Source organism: Stigmatopora nigra, chromosome 2 (genome assembly GCF_051989575.1).
Source record: "Stigmatopora nigra isolate UIUO_SnigA chromosome 2, RoL_Snig_1.1, whole genome shotgun sequence".
Lineage (NCBI taxonomy): Eukaryota > Metazoa > Chordata > Actinopteri > Syngnathiformes > Syngnathidae > Stigmatopora > Stigmatopora nigra.
In genome coordinates, this window is record NC_135509.1 from 10,875,438 (window position 1) to 10,895,614 (window position 20,177).

General features: G+C 39.8%; 1 protein-coding gene across 9 annotated transcripts in view; it reads right to left on the reverse strand.

The window, feature by feature from the left end:
• Window positions 1-19,150, reverse strand: part of LOC144213937 (alpha-1,3-mannosyl-glycoprotein 4-beta-N-acetylglucosaminyltransferase C-like) — a 49,178-nt gene extending 30,028 nt beyond the window's left edge. For 2 of the 9 annotated variants that reach the window (XM_077742706.1, XM_077742683.1), the window contains exons 1-2: window positions 18,889-19,150; window positions 1,241-1,298 (exon numbers count right to left, since the gene is read on the reverse strand). The gene's annotated coding sequence lies outside the window, so the exon portion shown is untranslated. Of the gene's footprint in view, window positions 1-1,236; window positions 1,299-14,657; window positions 15,407-18,888 lie in introns of those variants that run through there. The other 7 variants (XM_077742697.1, XM_077742665.1, XM_077742707.1 and 4 more) reach the window with 5 other exon arrangements.
• Window positions 19,151-20,177: the final 1,027 nt, after the last annotated feature.

A 20,177-nucleotide genomic window follows, 5' to 3' on the forward strand; every position in this document is an offset into this window, starting at 1 on the left:
TCACTTTTCTTCACACGTGTTCATTTATGTCTCTCTTTTTTTTCTTATTTCCTTGAACTGTACGCCCGTTGAACTACGAGAGCTAATGTCGAGCTCCAGAGGCTCTGATTTTCCGCTCTGAGAACTTTATTAACGTAATGCCCGGGAAACATAATGGGATTATTTTTCAAAGGCTCGCAGTGTTGTCACTGCCGAAGAATTAAAACGAAAGAAAAAAAAAAAGAGAAAAAGTGACACGCGACTTAATGCCTGTTTGCATGTACTTCAAAATGGCCCCAAAGTCAAGTTACAGAAAAGCTTCCATCATAGACGAGCTATCGGATTTCATGCAAATGAGCTCAATCCATTTTTTATGAATTCTGATTCTGCGGGTTGTGTCAGAAAACACGAGAAGTAAATATTTTTCAATGTCTATCATCATGGCAAGTTGCAGTTCAGGCCAGTCATGATATACAGTAGTGCATATGCCATTATAACATGATTTTCTTCAATTTTGATGAAAGTCACTCCCTCTAAATACGACCTCATTCATACGATGCAATAAGGATGTAATTAACAATTTAACTCTCGTCATGGATGCCTTGTTAAAATCTTTTTTTTTTACTTTTTGTTTTTGTAGCAACAAAAAAAAAACGGTTTCTGGGTATTTTTTTTACATTTACTAACAATTTTAATCATTTTCCTGAAGAGAAAAAAATGATGACTGTTTTAAGATGGTGATGTTGCAATACAAAATACTCCAATCACAATCAAATACTCAAATTAAAATCTGATTAAGGCGATTTTGTTTACATCAACTTTGAAACAAAGAACAAATGTACCAATAGTAAAATGGAGCACCAAAGACTAAATAGACATCTACTAACATAACAGTTTTTCAGATAACTAAACCCTTAAAAAAAACATAGCAAGCTGTTGGGTTCAGAGAATTAAAAGAAAGTAGTATTAACCCAGTCCCAACCCTAAAAAAGTAAGACACACACTACGTAAAACACAATACAATACAATGTATTTCATCCACTCTCATTACAATATGATTCATTGTTATGCACTCCTGTTCTGCGAGGTGCGCTACCAAGAGTAATAACTACAAATAAATGCACATAATATGTGGAGTTTTACCTGTGACAACAACATTTACACTAAATAAGCGGTGGGTGTAGCAACATTAAAAGCTAAGAGAGCCGTCTATGGATACACAGGAGGGCTAATAAACGGTGAGGACAGCACACTTACTTACTTCCACTGCGGGGCCATCGCTAGGCTCACACATCAAAGTGGCAGAGGGTCCTTACGGCCTAAAAGGGAAGAAACAAAAGGAACATTAAACGGCTTCCCCACACGCACGCACACACACACACACATAGACAAGCACAGTAAAGCTCAAGTTGAAGCTGTGCGAAAGAAAGATGGAGGCACACGGGAGAGAGCAAGCGACATTGATTTTCCCTCCTGTGAAGCGCCGCTTCATCATTTCTCCAGACACAATCTATCGATCGTCCGCCTTTAGTTTGTTGTTAATTTTAGGGGCCTCCAAAAGCCATCGTCCACACTGACTCTTTGCACCTTGCTGCTGATGGATGGCATTGAAAATAGGGTTCGAAAGCTTGTATATGACCTCATATTTTCTACCTATACAGTTCGGTTAACCTCAGTTTATTACGTTGCGGTAGGTTCTAGACCTTCTACAGCCAATGTGAAAATCTCCGATGTTGATAGACTGCATCAACAAATTTATCTAAAAGCAGATTATTTATTGGTTTAAATTGGTGTAACTAGGAAAGAAAATAACATATTTGAACATAGGGTACTAAATGTTATATTTGATGAATCTCCTGCCTAAAGAAAAAAAATTAAAGATGCACACACTAACTTTTGGAGAAAAAAAACCCTAAAAACTAAGCATAGCTCATTACGCTTTTGCATACGTGTCTGTGAAAAACTGCAGTCGGCACGCTCACAGATATCAGAGGTGCATTCTTATTCTTCGGCGCACTTATTTGTCGCTTTCCCATCACAACAGGAGTGCCGTTTGCACGTCCACGCCGACTATATCTTCAAAATAAACAACGGCTGCCGACGTCGTTTGTTTTCCTCCATTTTATTTGGAAGAGCAATGCGTGGGCATGCGACAGCCTGACTAAGTGTAAAATAGAGTGCGAGGAGATGGGCGCCATTGGGTAGTGGGGGGTACACATGCTGGCCATCTTTTGTCAAGCACTCAGTGCCATTTAATGGCCTGTAAAAGGCCCCTTTGCAGCAGAAAGAACAGGCAATTAGCATAGTGAGTGGATTACAAGATTGCTTTGACTCCAGGATTAATGCATGCACTTCATTCTCTCTTTGCTTTTACTATTTACTGCGCCACAGGAACTAATTTCTCACTCCCTGGGATTTAGTTTTTTGATCCTGAACCTGTTGAGATCCTTCTAAAAAACTGTAAAATACAAGTGAACACTTCAATAATTCTAGCAGTGAAACTGTAATGGCAGTCTGGTGGTTTAAATTACTACTTTATTGTTACATAGGACTGGGAGACGATAACTTAACTGCACAAATATTCATGGAGGACATTGTAGTTGTTGTTTTTTTCCTGCATGAGTAGCAAATACAATGCTGCTTTTGATTTAACTTGGTATTTAGTGTGTTTGTATGAGCTATAAAGACGTACCAAGTTACTTATTTATTATCATACGCCAAATTGTTTAGATTTAACAGAAATGATGGACTTTATGTGTGGACGAGGAACCTTTGACCGAGAAACTGTAGGTCTTCAACCTACCCTCTTCATCATTTTTCTTTCATTGAGCCATTCAACATTGTCTCACTGGCAACTATAGTCTGCCCGCCCACTGGCAACTTTCAAAAGTGAACATTTTATCTGCGAAGCAGTTGAAAAGAGGCGAGCATCGAGCGCTGGCCGCAGGGGCTGAGGCAAGCAGAGTGAAATTGAAAGCTTCAGTAGTTTATCTCCAAAATGTCTCGCGAGCGGTTGAGCAATCAAAACTACTACGTGTTTCTATCTAAAAAGGTTATTCTTTCATTCGAACATTATTTCTTCTGGGCGGATAACATGTGCATTCTGTCATAAAATCTAAAACAAAGCAACCAAATGTCACCACCATTAGCAGAGACTCCATATAAGGTGTGGCAATGTCCTCTTTTTGTATGTCTGTAAGGCAAGACTTTCAATCGAAAACCTGCACCTGTTCTAGATTCACCATCTAAAGACGAACCAGATTTGCTGTCGCAGCATCTGCGTGTGAACAGCCCTCAACTCTGATGTGAGGCTATCAACTGAAATACAGTCATAAATGATATGTTTCGTTATTATTCTATCCGTCAACCTATGGGCTACTCTCCACCTCGTCAGCAACTGGGCCTGCGTCTTCTTGTACCTCCGTAATCATTCCTGCACCGCCGCACGATATCATCTTTAATCTGCTCACTGCCTGCTTGCCTCCCTGCCTGCCTGCCTGCCTGCCACCTTCCTCCAGAATCTTCTCAGCCGCAGCCTCGGGCGGCCACAACTCATCACGCTGAGCCAAAGAGCCTCAAAACAAAAACAAATATCCACACTCTCGACCCTAAACACAATTAAGAGTCTGATTTGGCACGCTCCCTTCTAGATGACAATAAATCACATCATGGATGTTTTTTTTTTTTTCAAAATACATTATGGTCACGTTTGAAGATATTTGATGAGACGTGTGTTGTGACCCTTTATAAAACTAATTTACACTCGGGTGGCGGAGGTGTTAAAACATTGATCACATTCACACATTCTGCGTGTGTGTGGGGGGGTGAAAGCAAGCCTGTTATTAAATCAATAATGTCATATTGCAGCCACGATCACCCTAAAAACAATGTATTCACACCATCAAGGTAACTTGCTGAGTCAATGCTTTTTCAATACCTCAATCCAAAAATAAAGTAATACATAAATAAAATAAGTGGTTTGGCGCACACCCCGTCTCTGGAAAAAAAAGCTTCAGTCGGTAGACACCATTTCTGCACAAGAATCCACTCTTATCCCTCCAAAACACTCATTCATAAAACATTATCACAAATTTTAGTTTCAATAATGAAATTGTCGCACCTTCTTTCACCTTAGCATAAAACAAAAAGAGACTGAATAAGCACACCCCATTTCCTGTTGCATACTACAACGATAGAGGTCCAGAAAATAAAGCCTTGTAGAAAAAACAGCGCATAGAGAACACCGCAAAATATGTCAGACGACGACTTAAATAAAGATAAAAACATCCCTTCACAACTGAATAATTAGATGTAAAACAAATAGAAGGATAGTGACATATGTACAACCTTGGACTTATACAATAAGCCTGGATCCTGCCCGATGACAACAAACCGCGCCATCAGCACGTTCAAATGCTGATGTTGCTCATTTCTTTTGTTATGTGATGCATCATTGACAAATGATGCATCGCCTCAGATTCAGATATGGTAGAACACTAACACACGTCTTGCACCTTTTCAACCAACTCCACAAAGCATTAATAAACAACACGAACACAATTGTATGAGAGTATGGCTGTAAATCTGCTTTGCGTTATAAACACTAATGTGCCATCTGCCTCCGGGGGTGACTTCTAATTAAAAATGGAGGACAAAGACAAGATGGAGTGAATGACATAGTAGAACATCTGACTAATTGGGATTATTATACGGTGTGCAGAATGCTATTTGTTTTATTGTTTGTCATCATCATCATCATTTATTAGAACACAAATGCAAGTCACAATATTCTTTTTATGTTAATCGATTAATCTTTCCTCCCTTGTGCACATCATTTAAAATCAGGCACCATTTTGAAACATTCAACTGTTGATTTAACGTATAACCTTTCATTTGAACCTGAATTTTCCATTCTGGCCTAATTTTGAATTAGCTCACTTAAGCCCAAACCTCAATTTAAATCCTTGAATTTTGACACAAATTTGCAATCCTAAATCCAAATTGACAAATCTTAAAATTCAAATCCTCATGTTGTGAAACCTTTACCGAACGTGCACTTGAACCACCAACCCTTATTTGAAATTACAATCGATTTTTGGCCCGTGAATTTGAAACCCTGACCTAGGAATCAAACCTCCTATTTCAAACACTGACCACTCATTTTAAACCCAATTTCAGTCTTGTACTTCATTGGAACTTCCTAACTCATCCAGCCTTGTAATTTTGGCAGCCTAACCATGACTTCAAACCAGAATGTGTAATTTAAGTTGAGTTGTGAGTCTCCCAAGTGGGAATTTAGCACATTTGGCAAGTGCAATCCTAGTTTTTACCTTCCAAAAAAGGGCCCCAAGTGCTCAGTGTTAGTTTACGCATGACTTTCAAAGACATTTTGCAGTCCTAAAGTCCCCAAAGGCCCTCCACACTTTATGAAGCGTTAGTGTGTTGATCCTAATTACAAATTAAGACTGCGCAGCAGAGAAGTCTTGTCGTTGACCCCACAAGTAAAAAGGTGAGCCCAATAAAAGGCAATTTACTGCTTGGCTGCTCCAGTAACTAAATACACCATATGGACAAAAGCCTCCTCTTAATCAATTAATTCATCAATGGCGAGTTGGACCGGAGCCTGAGCTGTGCCTGAGTGTTAATTCTTCATCTTAACGAGACATTTTTAGAAACAGGCTTCTGGAAAAAGTCCACAACTTCAGAGCCAAGTGCCCAAACCTATTCACATTGTTGCCCACATGAGTGGAGCCTCAAGCTGGAAATGGACGCTGGCCCAAGTACTTTCGGACCTCTGGTCCTTTTTTTTTCTATTCAGATGTTCAATGAAATGTTAATTTTACACCCAATGTGTGCGTTGAATTATTATTTGAAAACAAATTCAAAATGATGTTTCTGAATGGAAACATTTGCGGAGCTAAAACTGAATTCCTATTGTACTTTCTGATCCCATCACAAAACTCTTAACCGTAGTATAATCGTAATTTCATCTTCAAAACTACTTTGAGGTTTTGCAATTTTAATTTCAAAAGAACACGTGTCCATGGGAACCCTATTTGAAATATTTACCCAACTTTGAACACCAACCCATGGTTCGAAACCCTAATCCAGCTCATGTTCATGGAATATTTTGGAAACCCTGGATTTAACCTTGATCCAAGTGTTACCACCCAAATAGCAAACTCTAACCTATGATGTCATACCCTCAGTTGGAGGTTAACTCAGACTTAAAACACAAAACCTTTCTCCAAAATGCAATTTCAGATCAGTGAAGTGAATAAGGCCCTTCCTCTTCCTTAAAAAGTCTTTCAGACCTCCTTGACAAGCGAATGCTTTTGATTCTCATTAATTGCATTATTATTCACCTCTTTTTTCTCCCCAAAACGCATTCAAATGTTTTTTTTTTCCAACAGTGGGCAAACCAACTTTAGAAAAGAAAGTTTGTGTGTGTTTTTTTAGGCCGCACTGTGATTTCCAGTCCCTGAAGCGAGGCCGCGTGCTGTGAAATGAGCTTAGAATTCCATTACACGGTGGCCGAGGACCGGACAAGAGCTCACTCTTGTTTCTGTCAACCCCGCAGGTGGACTCCCGGGGCGGACTGACGCAGGTCGCTGAGCCGTGAGGAAACACAGCAGACAGGAAGGAAGCACCTCTGATTCAATAAGAGTTTACTTAAGGAAACTACACAGCGGTGAGCATTACTTTGTGAGGGCTCTGTAATCGGAATGAAGTAGCACATGCCTGTAAATTTACGAGGCTCATATTTTAAGAAGCAGCATGTGGCTCATTATCCAATCATATGGGATCAAATTTCCACATGGTAAGTGTTGGTAAAGTTCACTTTCCATGATAATTATCCTCGTTGGTAGGCTGATTCCTTTGGACAGTTGCATTTGAGGCAAATTATCTCACAACATGGTTATATTCTACTCTGCTTGTTTGTGCACAGTCAATTGATTACTGGTTGGAATACCAACTTGATTGGTTGACTGTGGTCATGAAAAATGATTTATTTTGCATGTAATTGATCTTCACTTTTCATTACTCCAATGAAGCCTATTATATATAGACTACACTGCACAATATGTCCATTTAACTTGGACCAAAACCTCACAAACTATGATATTGTACATTTTGATGAATGGATTCCCTTTGATGTAAAGTGCTATTTACTGTATGTGAGCAGACATTCATTATGTTGCAATGAATCTCATTTATTAAACCACAGAATGGACAAATACAAGTGTGCATTTATTTACATTTGTACACATGCGTGTTTTCTTACATCATTTGTGTGTGCGCATAAGTGTTTTATGGCTTCTATTTAAAGATTTAATCATTGAAAAGCCAAGGCACATCACTAATAAGAATAAAAAAATGGGGATGACCACCATGAATCAGTATGATTGTCACCCTTTTCACCTGCTTCATTGTTTCTGGCGGGGATTTGAAGGGCCTACGATGAGACCACACTAATAATTGACGTTGTTGACCACAGGGGGTGACATAAAGCCTACTTTTCTCCAATACCATTTGTTTTGGAACCTTAGGGAATGGCCTGTCCCTGGTGATTGAACTCTGTCTGGTTGTTTTAGACCTCTTTTCCGTGCACTAACTCGTTTTCTTGTGTGAAAGTGTGTACCGTCGGCGTAATTGAGCTCAGGATATTTAGGGAGGGTGAGGCATCACCGCTGTGGGGTGATGAAGCCCTCGACATAGCCTCACTACAATTTACGGCCAGTTACAGAATAACAGGGTGAAATACAGTTAGGGTCTAAAGGGAAATTGCAGCGTTATTAGATAAACAAATAACACGGCACTATGATGGCAACCAACCCGTTCCAAGTGAAATCAAGTCAAATGTTCCTGAGATCATGCCATCAAATAGATGTTCAATGGCACCATTTGTATTGTATATCTATTTCTTTTTGCCTTTTGGCTGATTTTTCTTTTTTTATACTGTCTAAGCAGTAGAAAGTTGTCGCAGAAATCAACAATCATTATCATCAGAAGCAGAGAAATTGACGTGATTTTTTTTGTACATGTTTTTTTTTCCTGAGTGTTGTGGCTGCAGTTCATCAAGGAGACAGGCTGTTAAATATTCATGAGGCATGTTGTGTTTCTTAAAATAAGGCTCATTAGTGCTCCCGGCCTCTTTTCAAGTTTCCGCCTTTCTCGTGTCACTCTCCAAAGAGAAACACTACAGCTTGTTATGCGTATTGGCACTCAAATTGGGCTAAGACCATCCTGGTGTCTTCATGTGGACACCAACATAGAAAAAGCAGCTTGAGGTAACACAAGAGTAAGTAAATGAAAAAACCCTAATGGATGCATGAGTCCCTTTTTGATGATGATGAGTTATTTGATGACTTGGAAGTTTGCTTCAATGCCAGCTGAAAAAAATGGCAATTTAGGAAACCCTGCTGTAGCAAATAAGTAACCACAGCAAAAATTGTGGGTGTCTTTCACTCACACACACACACTTACATACACCGGGGGCAGTTACAATCAGGTCATTAAGGAGAGAAAAATCCTGACGGAATTTCATCTAAAGTGATGCAGCCTGATTGCAGTACATTCAGGTGCTCAGTTTGAAGATGCATTCTGTTAAAATGTACCTTGAATCACAAATGCTGTTATATAGGAAATATTCAAGTTACAAAGTTATGCTGTAACCGTGGTTAGCGCATCAAATTTCATTGGCTTCATAATTGTCATTATTATTTTTCACCCACAGTAACCTTCCACAACTACTAGATATTTTTGCTGCAAGTAAAACATTTCTTTTTGAGGAATAAGAGTTACTTTTGCAGCAAACTTCCATCCTTTGTCGTGCATATAACGTCTAACCATTTTCACAGAGTCCAAGAGCAGTTCACGTTGGACAAAAGGCAGACTACATCTTGAACAGAAATGTGTCAAAAATGTCTAAACTTAAACCTCATCATAATTGATCCCACCACTGTAGTCAACTCAAATCAAGGGCTTGTTGACTAATAGGTTTTACACCTAATAGGTGGGAAATACTAAATGCAATTACTGCACGACCCAATTTACAACATTGCAATTTTATGGTGCATAAAAATACTACATCAAAAGGAAATGCCTTGACAACAACAATAAAGAAAAAAACTGATAAATGTATGTAAATGCTGGTTGGAAATTCCATCCATTTTCCAGCAAAGCAGATCAAAAACAACAAAGTAGGACTTCTTATCAAAGCGGGCTGGTTTTATCTCATTAGCGCAGATGCAGAGGAAGGCTAGTGGGGGTTTGTATGGGGGTGGGCTCCTAGCAGGGAGGTACTGCTTCCAGTTCCAAAGGGATATGAAACAGTTTTGCCCATATTTGCTTTGTTATTTAGCTGGAAGAGTTCAAATTAATGACTCGCACTCTATTCATTACTGCTGCCGTAAACACATTAGTCCAATGAATCGTCTCCGAGCACACCTGGTCTTATCTCCTCTGGAGAAGGAGGTGGGCAAGCAAGCTGGCTGGCTCGTATCCTTCCAACGTGCTGCAGGCATATTAAAGAAAAGGCGGCGCAATGTTGATGGGATGCGCTACTCGCCGCCTTGGCGGGTCCCGCCGCTGCCTCCCAGGAAGGCATAATGCATAAGATCTGTCAGTGTCAATTTCCCACCTAATCTCCTCGTCGCCCTGGTGGCGTTAGCTCGCCAACACACAAATCTAAGCAACGGCAGTTTCACCTGTGAAAGTGAGAAGAAAATCTTCAATCTATACACGTTGCCAACGTCCAGGTGGCACGACAACACCACCTGGAGAGGAATGTGTATCCATAACACTACAGCCTCAGGGTTGCCAAGCAAAAACCTTATGCTAAAAAGGTAATCAGATATTATTTTAATTCCAATTAAACCAAAGTTATCCCAGTTACAAAAAAAAATGCACAATATATTCCATTCCAATTGTGTTACAATATTCCACGAAAAAAATACCAAATTACGATCAAAGAATTCAATTCAATTTAGCCCAGATAGTCTGATATCATTCACTGCAATTTGATTCACTCCTATCACATACCTGTCAACTGGTACGTTCTCGCCGTAATTGGTACAACTGAAAGCCCATTTTTATATTGGTACGCTGTACACATGAAAATGGTACGCTAAACGGTGATTTTGAGAAAAAAAAATAAATTAAGGCACTTTCTAGCCATTTTTCACCATCCGCCATTGTTTCTTCCCGGAAACGCATGTCTGCCAAGTGATATATGTACCGGCGCCTCTGATTGGCTAAAAAAAAAAGATCATGATAAACATTTCGTTTTGTAACACTTTCACCATGTGATTTCCGTTTCCTGTTCCCTTGTTTATGTTTACTTTCATTTTCTACTTGTTGTTCGTGATTTTTTACAAAAAAGTAAAGTGGTAAGATTTTCCATGTATTTATACATATATGTAAGGGCGAAAACAAAATTTGGTAAGATCACAAATGGTTCGAGGTTGACAGGTATGCTATCAAAATAAGAAATTATGACTATAGTCACAATGTGATGCCCTCCAACTATGATACAATATTAGTGACTCCATGTATGGTACAACATAATTTATTCCAATTAAAAAGCAATATACTAGGCTAGAATCATGACGAAGCATGGTCCATTTCCATTTTTTTTAAATATATAACTATGAAAACAGACTGACAGGAATTATGATAGGCTTCTATATTACAATATGATACATGGAATTACAATACTGTAATTCACAACAATTGTATATGATCTTGTATTATATAATTCACTGCAACTAATCAGTGACACTGAATCAGTTAACTTACAGTTTCATTTTTGCATAAATGCCATCAAATTGAAATAAACTGATATCGTTCTCACAGCCTTTATCATATGATGACTATTCAATTGCATAATATGCTGGTATCTATCAAACTGAGGACCGGCAGCAATTGCCCAAGTTCACTTTTATCACCGTTGACATCCTTAACAGAGTCATTCCGAACCTGAGGCAGAATATATTATACTGATAGAACTTAAGTCACATTTTTTGACTAAACCCATACAAATTCAAGAGCTCTCTGAATGAGGAGCTCCTTCAATGCTGCACATTCAAATTAATAATTCATTTTAATTACACTACCATACCTTTTATCCACATTACAATTGATTGAAAAAAAATCTAACCTGCTACAGCAAAACCAATGAAATGCAGTATGATTAAATGACAATATACTGTATTACATTTTATTGTACGGAGCACTATCATTAAAACTACATTCTGAATTCAAATGAGAATAAATAAAAGTGTGCACATTCATGTCAAAAGAAGGAGTGCACAAAGAAGAAAGTCCAAAACTTCATAAAAAAATGACGTGATGGCCTGTCGTCGTATTTAAATGGCAAACTAATGAGCATCACCGTAGGATATGAAACATCATCCCTCATTCAAGGTTGTCAGGGGAGAAATTATCATACTGCGTGGCAGCTATGACTTCAAGCCAAAGAACATATGTTGAATTCAAAGAGCTAGAGAAAAGGAAAAGATGAAAAAATATGGCATAGTGAGCTCAGCGGGCTCCTTGGAGACAAACTACTAAAAAGGTAAAGCCGAGCTTTCTGTACATTTCTGGAAATCTCTTATAAGCTGTTGGTGTGTGTGGGGGGGGGGGGGGTGTATCTGTGTGGTTGGGGGGGGGGTTCTTTTCAACAGTATAAGAAATGAATTTACTGACATTTTTTTGTAAAAAAAGGACTGCATTTTTGCTTTTCCTCTGAACATTTTTCTTTTCTACCTCTTACTAAAAAAAATGGTGTTCTATGATAAATCCAGCTAAAAAGCGAATGAGATTGTACAATTTAGATTTACGCTGAAATATTCAGGAAAATTGATCAATGCAATTTTTTTCTGCTATAACAAGATTTAGATTTATTTGGATTACATTTTTAATGTAATGCACATCAACATTTTCTAAGGTGTTTGCAAAATGTTCATTGAAGAATCCATTTCCTTTCTAGCATACAAAATCATGTCTGGTAAATAAATTGTGTTTGATGTTTAAGACTTAATTGGAGAATTGATAGTTAATGTTCACGCAGGGTTTCTTGAAGACTATAAAATTGACTTTGGTGTTTTAAAGGGTTCAATTGAATATTGATAGATGGACTCAATTGAGATTGCAAAGGATATAAGGGTAGTAAATGTTGGCAAAATTAGGTTTTATAAAAGCAGATTTGGTGCAAGAATAAATTCCCAAACAAAATAGCAATATTGAGTTTACAATTCAATCTTTTTATCTTTAAAATTGACTTGAGAACTTGCTGTTCTCTTGTAAAGTATTTGCTGCTCTACGACAAACGTGTAAATGTTAAAATTGGATTATGTGGCGAGTAAGTTGTTCCCTCCTTGCTGCGCACATCGGCAAGAAATTAACATCACAAAGAGGAGAACATTAGCACTGCACGCCTCGTACTTCAGCTTAATTTCTATTCAGCATCAAATGAAGAGAAAATATGGCGCAACTTAAAAAAATCTGTGGGATGTGCATTTGCATTAGACATCAGACATTTATTTTACATCTGGTATGTGTGCCTGCTTCACAGTCTTAAAGTTTGGAGTCCAGTTTTGTTTTTCTTGGATCTTCCCTTCTGTTATTTTCATCCTGGCTTTGGTTTCACAGAATTCTATAAAACGGTATACTAATTTTGTTGTCCATAGGTTTAAATGTGCTATTACATTGACTGGTGACCAGTCTATTGTACAAGAAAGGTTTGCTGGTGACTAGTCAGTCATTTGTCTACAGGTGCACAAAGATGCACGAGCAACAAGTTCAGGTTGTGAGCCCAAGGTCAGCTTTGACAGACTACACAATCAAACAAAGATTGCTGTCTCATTTCTATCCTGTTTTCTTTTGGTCCTTTAAGACGAAGTGTCTTTGATGATCACTCTTGTTAGATCGATTGAAAGTGTCCTGAATTTTTCCAAATGACTGAATTTTCTTTGATGTTCAAATAAGTTATGTCAGGTACATTGAAATGTTTTTCCAGACTGTTTGCAGACAAAAAGATGCATACCCTGCGATTTTTTATCTCCCCACCCGTGCTGTCGCAACTTGTGTTTGAGTTTGTTCCATTAGTGCGATAACATCCTTTTATCTATGCCTGAGCATGCCTGAAATGTGCGTGTGTGTGTGTGTGTGTGTGTGTGTGTGTGTGTGTGTGTGTGTGTGTGTGTGTGTGTGTGTGTGTGTGTGTGTGTGTGTGTGTGTGTGTGTGTGTGTGTGTGTGTGTGTGTGTGTGTGTGTGTGTGTGTGTGTGTGTGTGTGTGTCGATCCTGGATTAATCATAGTAATGTAACGCATGCTTATAGTGAGCAACACTAATCCTCACGTCTTAAATCAATTTTCTACGTGGGCTCAAGAAGCCTGCAGGAATACGACTCACCAAAGAGGATGGGGGAAAGCAGCTGTGAGAACCAAAATGGTAGTTAGTGGAAAACACCATCACAAATCAGTCATTGTTAACCTTTTTTGACACTGCTATTAATGAAACAAGATTGATTTTAGTTTTAAATGGCTGCTTCCTTGTTGTCACCAAAATCTGTCACAGGAAGATCAAATAAATCCTTTTTTGTCGACTTAAAAATTCATCAGGAGAGAGCATGGGGGCAGTGCCGATTTGGTCAAATGGCGAAATCGCGACAGATGGGTAGCTGTGGTCGCCAGACCGCCTGTTGCTTTTTTTGACAATTACAATGACTTTGTTAATGTAACTCATTACACGATGAGGAGGAGAGGGAATTTGGTGTGAATGCAGCAACATGTCTCTAAATATTCTTTGATACTTAGAAAAATAAAAAGTTAAATCTCACTTTATTGAAAACTAAATTGCCGTAGACAAAACACAACAAAAACTGGCTTCACTGAAGAGAGACTGGAGCATTCCCACAGCCTCAAAATGTGAATTAGTAGTAACTCGCTCACAATGCCAACAGAATCCACAAGCATCATCTATACAAAAATAGCCGAGCACACCTTGGAGAAAAAAAAAAAGTCAAGAGAGCAAATCTACCGCCAGCCGCTGACCCAACCTGACCCACTTTTGGCTGATTTATGCTTCACGGGGCCTTGGCAGACACAGCTTTGTTCTACTGGGGTCATAAATCTCAAGCTCCTCAGCGCCCATCAGCTGACCAGACAGCCCTCACCTCTACTCTGCCATCATGCACCCACACTACCCCCACTTCCTTTCAGGGATAACATGAGCCCATTCCAGGCACTTCATCAGCCTGAGCAGACAACGGTTGCAAATGGGGCCAAAAAGGCAAACACTCAGGAGTTTACCTGTTTGTAAACACTCCCCGGGGTAGCTTTTGTACTCTTTTTACATAAACAAACCCAGTTCAATGGTCATAAAAACAGTTAATTACTTTTAATACTGGAATCTGCATGGGGGGAAAATAGTCAGGGTTCATTTAAGACTCTAATGGTTGCTGATGTTTAAAAACACATTTCATTGAAGATCAAATTGTGCCAGAGAATATTATTTTGCTAGTGATGCTAAAAACATGATACCTGCAAAACTTTTGATTTGAATTATGAGCATTTTTTCTACAAATCCTATTACTCCACAACAAGTTGATCAAGTAAGTTTAAATGTTTAACCATCTATATTTACAATCAGGTAAAATATTTAACACACATACCTCCTGGATTCAGCCAACTGTTGAGAAATAATTTCTTTCAGATTGTTCAGTGTTGCTCAGTGTTGTTTTTCTTCAAATCATTTTTTTCCAGATAATCCTTGCTTCCCTCAGTGATAGTAACAGCTTTTTAGATCTCATGTCATGAGATGACAGCAACTGATTTCAAATGCAAATAGCACACTTGAAGTGAACTGTGTTTTTCTGCTCCCCTTGTAAATGAAAGAACAAGACACGCCTGGTAATGGAGCAGGCTGATCATCCAATTGTCCCATTACTTTTGGAGGATCTGTAAATCCAAAACCAGGGGTGGACAAAACAGTCCTCGAGTGGCTGCTGTGGGTGCAGGTTTTAGTTCCAACTGATCCAGCAGTAACAGTTGAATCAATGGGGTTTCTGCTGAAATTAGAAGCACCTGGCTGCAACCCACTGATTGCACTTTTAAGATTCCAACCTTTTGGAAAGGTTTCCTCTTCAGAGGAACGAAAGCCTCTCACCCACTGTTGCCCTTTGTTGAACAGTTTACCCACCCCTGTCCTTAGACTATTTGCCAAATTCTGATATAAAAGCCCTTACTATAAAGCAGATCATTGCAAGGTCAAGCACATGCCTGTCAATTTATAAATGTTTCCTTTATTTTATATACATACTTTTTGGGTGATTTCAAATTGTGTAAAAACTTCTGTACAGGATTTTGTAAAGTATACCAAAGTTGTGGGAAAAGTTCGTAAAAAATCTTAGACAGGCTCCACTAGGGGGCTGTGAGTTGACCAGCTTTACCTTCCAAGTTGAAGCAGCGGGGGTTGGGCTCAAACCAGAGCCACCTGACTGCAATCCACTGATTGCACTTGTGGCACACTAGTATTGTGCAAAGCTTTGCTATTTAGAGGTTTGCACCAAAGCACCCCTGCACGCCAAATTCTGATGTAAAAGCCCTTACTTTAAAGCAGATCTTGCAAGGTCAAGCACATCTGGTTTCATTTCAAATGAATTGGGGTAAATTGCAAGAAGATGAGAACTGTATCAATCTCGCTCATTTTCTGAACCACTTTATCCTCACTAGGATTGCAGGGGGTGCTAGAGCCTATCCTAGCTGACTCCAGACCAGAGGTGGGGGAGACCCTGACTTGGTGGCCAGCCAATCGCAGGGCACAAAGAGACAAACAACCTTTAATGCTCACACTCTTACCTAGAGGCAATTTAGAGTGTCCAATCAACCTACCATGCATGTCTTTGGAATGTGGGAGGAAACCGGAGTACCCAGAGAAAACCCACACAGGCCCGGGGAGAACATGCAGACTCCACACAGGTGGACCGACCTGGATTTGAATGCAGGTCTTCCATTGGTAACCACTCAACCGCCAGGCCGGCAAATGTATCAATCTCTATCTTATTATCACCCCACCCATTCACACACCACAAAGAAACCTTCCTAAATTGGAGCGCTTGATGAAATGCAAGAGGACCACTCAATGAACAACAGAACCTCCCACGAGCCTGCTTTGCAAATCATCACAAGAAGTGTCGGGCCTAGCTAATTAGAGTTTTGGGTGACAGACAGAAGCGGGACATGTCTCCATAATTCATGAGAGCCAATGATGAGACGACGTTACACATATGCCCACCTGAAGAAAGCGGAGGAGTTTTGGTTTGGAGGACCGGAATGCAAGGCGTTATCATCCCTGCAATTTATCAAGGCGCTGAAGCAGCGACTTGAAACAAGCAATAGGGAGAATGTGGCATTGCAAAGAAGGATTGAATGCTTTTATTGTCATTATACAAGTAGAATGAGTATTCAATATCTTGAGGGGGGAAAACAAGTAATTGGCCTCATTGCAGCCCTGACATTGACTTAAAAATGCAATGTCTTCATTGAAGACAAACTTGTCCTTTAGGTTTTGGAAAATCTCAAAATGTTCACGAGAAATTGAGTTTGATGTAGTGTGATGTAATCAGTAGGTGTGTCTACATTTTTGCCTTTACTGAAGGCCTTCTTGAGATAAGGTCAAAAGTCATATATATGTGTTTTTGTCACACGTGGCATTCCTTGTGTTTAGAAAAATAAATTGAAAGAAAACAAAAAGAGCTCTTTTTGGTAACAAGCTGGGCTCTGAGAGGTTCTCTCCACCTTTAGTGACCCCTAGTGGATTGGCAGGAGGGATTAATGAGCCGGTTTGGCTGGGAGGAGATGGAAGGAGACGACAGGGTTGTTCCATTGAGTAGGCCACCGAGGCAGTTGCATAGGACGCAATCTATTGGTGGGGTGCAAAATTGCATGCATTGCAAAAATAGCTTTAATTTTGGAATCAGGCAAAAATCTAATTATACTTGAGAGCAACACCAGGGGGCAGAACCATGTTTACACGAATACACAAATCACTGTTTTATTTTGGTGTTGTTTCGTCGAAGTGGATTTTGTATTTCTCTTGCATGTGACTAATTACGAGCACTGTGTTTATGCAGGCCCAACCTTGTGTGAGAGTTGGCCTTCTAGATGCCATTAATACAAGTCAATTTAATACTGAATGTGAGTTATGTTTGCTTTTTCAAATGGGCTGTCGTGTAGTTGGGAAAAATGATTTACATTTATTACACTGCATTTATTTTTATTGTTCATTTCATTTCAAACGTGCACTGTTAAATAGAGTGAGGATAATTAGTACCATTTGCACTATATAGCAACAGCACTGCTTATTTTGTTGTGCACTTAAATGTCGGTTATAAATAGTCATAGATATTTTGTGTATATATTGGTACACTGGTTAAGGCAGGTTAATTCATTGAATTTGGATTCAACAAGATATTGACAAAATATATCCAACATGTTTGACATTAAATACTCATTAATCTTCCAATAGCGTGTTTATTCTCACGAGTCTTAGAAAAAAAATGTGAACAGGATGTACTATACTCACACATCTACTATGTGGTACCAAAGAATAAATAGAGTGCGAACATTCTAAAAATTATTACTTTTTGAAAAGGCTGCAAAATTAGGTGTATAAATTTGTGAATTTGCTCTACAATTGCATTTCCATCACGATTGTTTAAAGGCAAGGGTATGATAGAGCTTTCATTTTAGCACTTGACGCATGTCACAAGGTTTTCTGCACTATAGGAGGAGCTTTCATCAATCTAATGAAAAATATTGAAGCAATCTTTTTCCAGGTTCAAGTGGGCATGAGTAGATTTCCACATTGTTTTTTTGTGTGGATTGTTTGCTGTTTGATGTTTTGTAGATCTAGTCAAGTTAGCAGATACACATAAAGACGATAAGAATAATTTTAACATTTTCAATCTAATACAAAATTGGAAGTGAAACCAATGAAGCCATTTGTTATAATTACTAAATTCATGTACCAATAGCGAGTGGCCCGGTGAAGCGAGTGGTTAGCGCATCGATCTCACAGCTCTGGGGTCTTGGGTTCTAATCCAGGTCATGTCCATCTGTGTGGAGTTTGCATACTCTCCCAGGGGAGAGTGGGTTTTCTGCAGGTACTCCATTTTTTTCCCATATTCCAAAAACATACATGGTAGGCTGATTGGACACTATAAATCGCCCTTATGTATGGGTGTGAGTGTGCAGGGTTGTCCTTTGTCTGCTTGTGCCCTGCGATCGGCTGGCCACCGATTCAGGCTCCAGCACCCCCCGCGTCCCTAATGAGGATAAAGCAGTTCAGAAAATGAGATGAGATGTACCAATAGCGGTTAAAAAAAAGTAATTAATCGTAGTATTTAAGGCCATCTGGAGAGGTAAGTCAAGCGCTTCATAGTAATAACTTAACTCATCAATACTGATTAGAAGATCCATTAACACAATAAGTAGAGTGATCAATAGTCATCAGTAAAGCCATCCGTAGTAATTAGCATCCGGAGTAATATCGAAAGCCATTCAACGAACAAAAACAACATAGTCATCAATTTTAATCAATTAATAAGTTAACAGATATAAAGTTAGATCCATTAATCGAAGAAGTACTGTAAATCCATCCATAGAGCCTCCCCACTCCTAAAAAAAACCTCAGATTCTTCTTGGTAATAATTTCATATTAATGAATGAAACCATGAATATGAATAATCCATAGACAATAATAACTAATTCCCCATACGACCAAAATGATAGTTGTCATACTGATTGACTTACACATCCACATTGATGCTCGCACGCATAACTTACCTCCCTCTCTCTCTCTCTGCTTTGGGACACGCGGATGTCCGCCGCCGGAATGCTTACCGGCGCTCCGGTAGCAGAGGCGCAGCACCAGGAGACGCCGCCACCAAGCACCGGGCGGAAGGCAGAGCGTGCTGTCTATGGCACGCTCTCGCCACGCGAGCGTCCTCAAAGGCGTCGACGCTTCGTTCTTCTCCCCTCCGCGACTCGTCCGATGGCGACCTGGTCCACTTTTTAAGATGTATTGCTTGAGCCGTCTGAAGCTCTGCCGTAGCCCAGAGATGCCATCGGTCCGGATTCGGAGTGCCGTCTGCCGATGCTCTCCTCCCGGCGTCGCGGAGTTGAGAGCTCAGGAGAGGCGGGGCGAAAAGCACATTGGTGAGAAAGAGAAAGAGAGAGAGAGAAAGAGAGATCCCGACCAGCTGTGTGCACGTTTCTTTTAGGCATACGCACTACAAAACACACGTTTGCACATATATGCATACACACGTTGCATATTATATAAAGGTTAAATTCTCCCTAGGTATGAGTGTGAGCAAGAATGGTTGTCCTTTGTCTCCCTGAGCCCCGCGATCCTGGCCGGACGTTTGGTCACCCGGACGTTTGGTCGCCCGGAAGTTTGGTCGCCCGGACGTTTGGTCGCCCGGACGTTTGGTCGCCGGATGTTTGGTCGCCCGGACGTTTTGTCTCCGGATGTTTGGTCCCCGTTGGTCCCCGGTCTTTTGGTCGCCAGTCAAATTGTGACAGAGAGTAAGTACTGGCTGGCCACTGATTCAGGGTGCCCCTCGCCTGTATCCACCAGTTAGCTGAGATAAGGCCCAGCACCCCTTGCGACCCTTGTGAGGTTCAGTTGTTCAGATAATGAATGAAATGGTGATATGACTCCCATGAGCAGTACATTGAAGATTATCTGTTCAACTTTCCACACTAAACTGAGGTGAGGCCGTAAATACGCAGAAAAGGACGTACTTACCTTTCCACTGCCACTTGGTCCTGAGTTAATCGCAGTGCAAAGTTTATTTCTGTATCTTTTCGTCATACATTGACCTACGGGGTCTCAAATACTTCCGATGGTAAATATCAAGCTGGATTTCCCCATCTTATTTGGAGTGTGATATTGCCTCCCAACAGCCTCATTTGAAGAACAGCAAGAGTGACTCACAATTACACAACATTTACTTGATGTCATAACCGTTCCTAATATGGCAGCACGCATGAAAATTAACCAGGGGATTCATTAAGGCAAATCCAAAACAATGCAAACTGAAAAACAATAATTATTTTACTGTACGCTATTGCTTGGGGAACCATATTTTTTCAGGGTTATGCTTTAATGTGATCCCTTGTGGAAC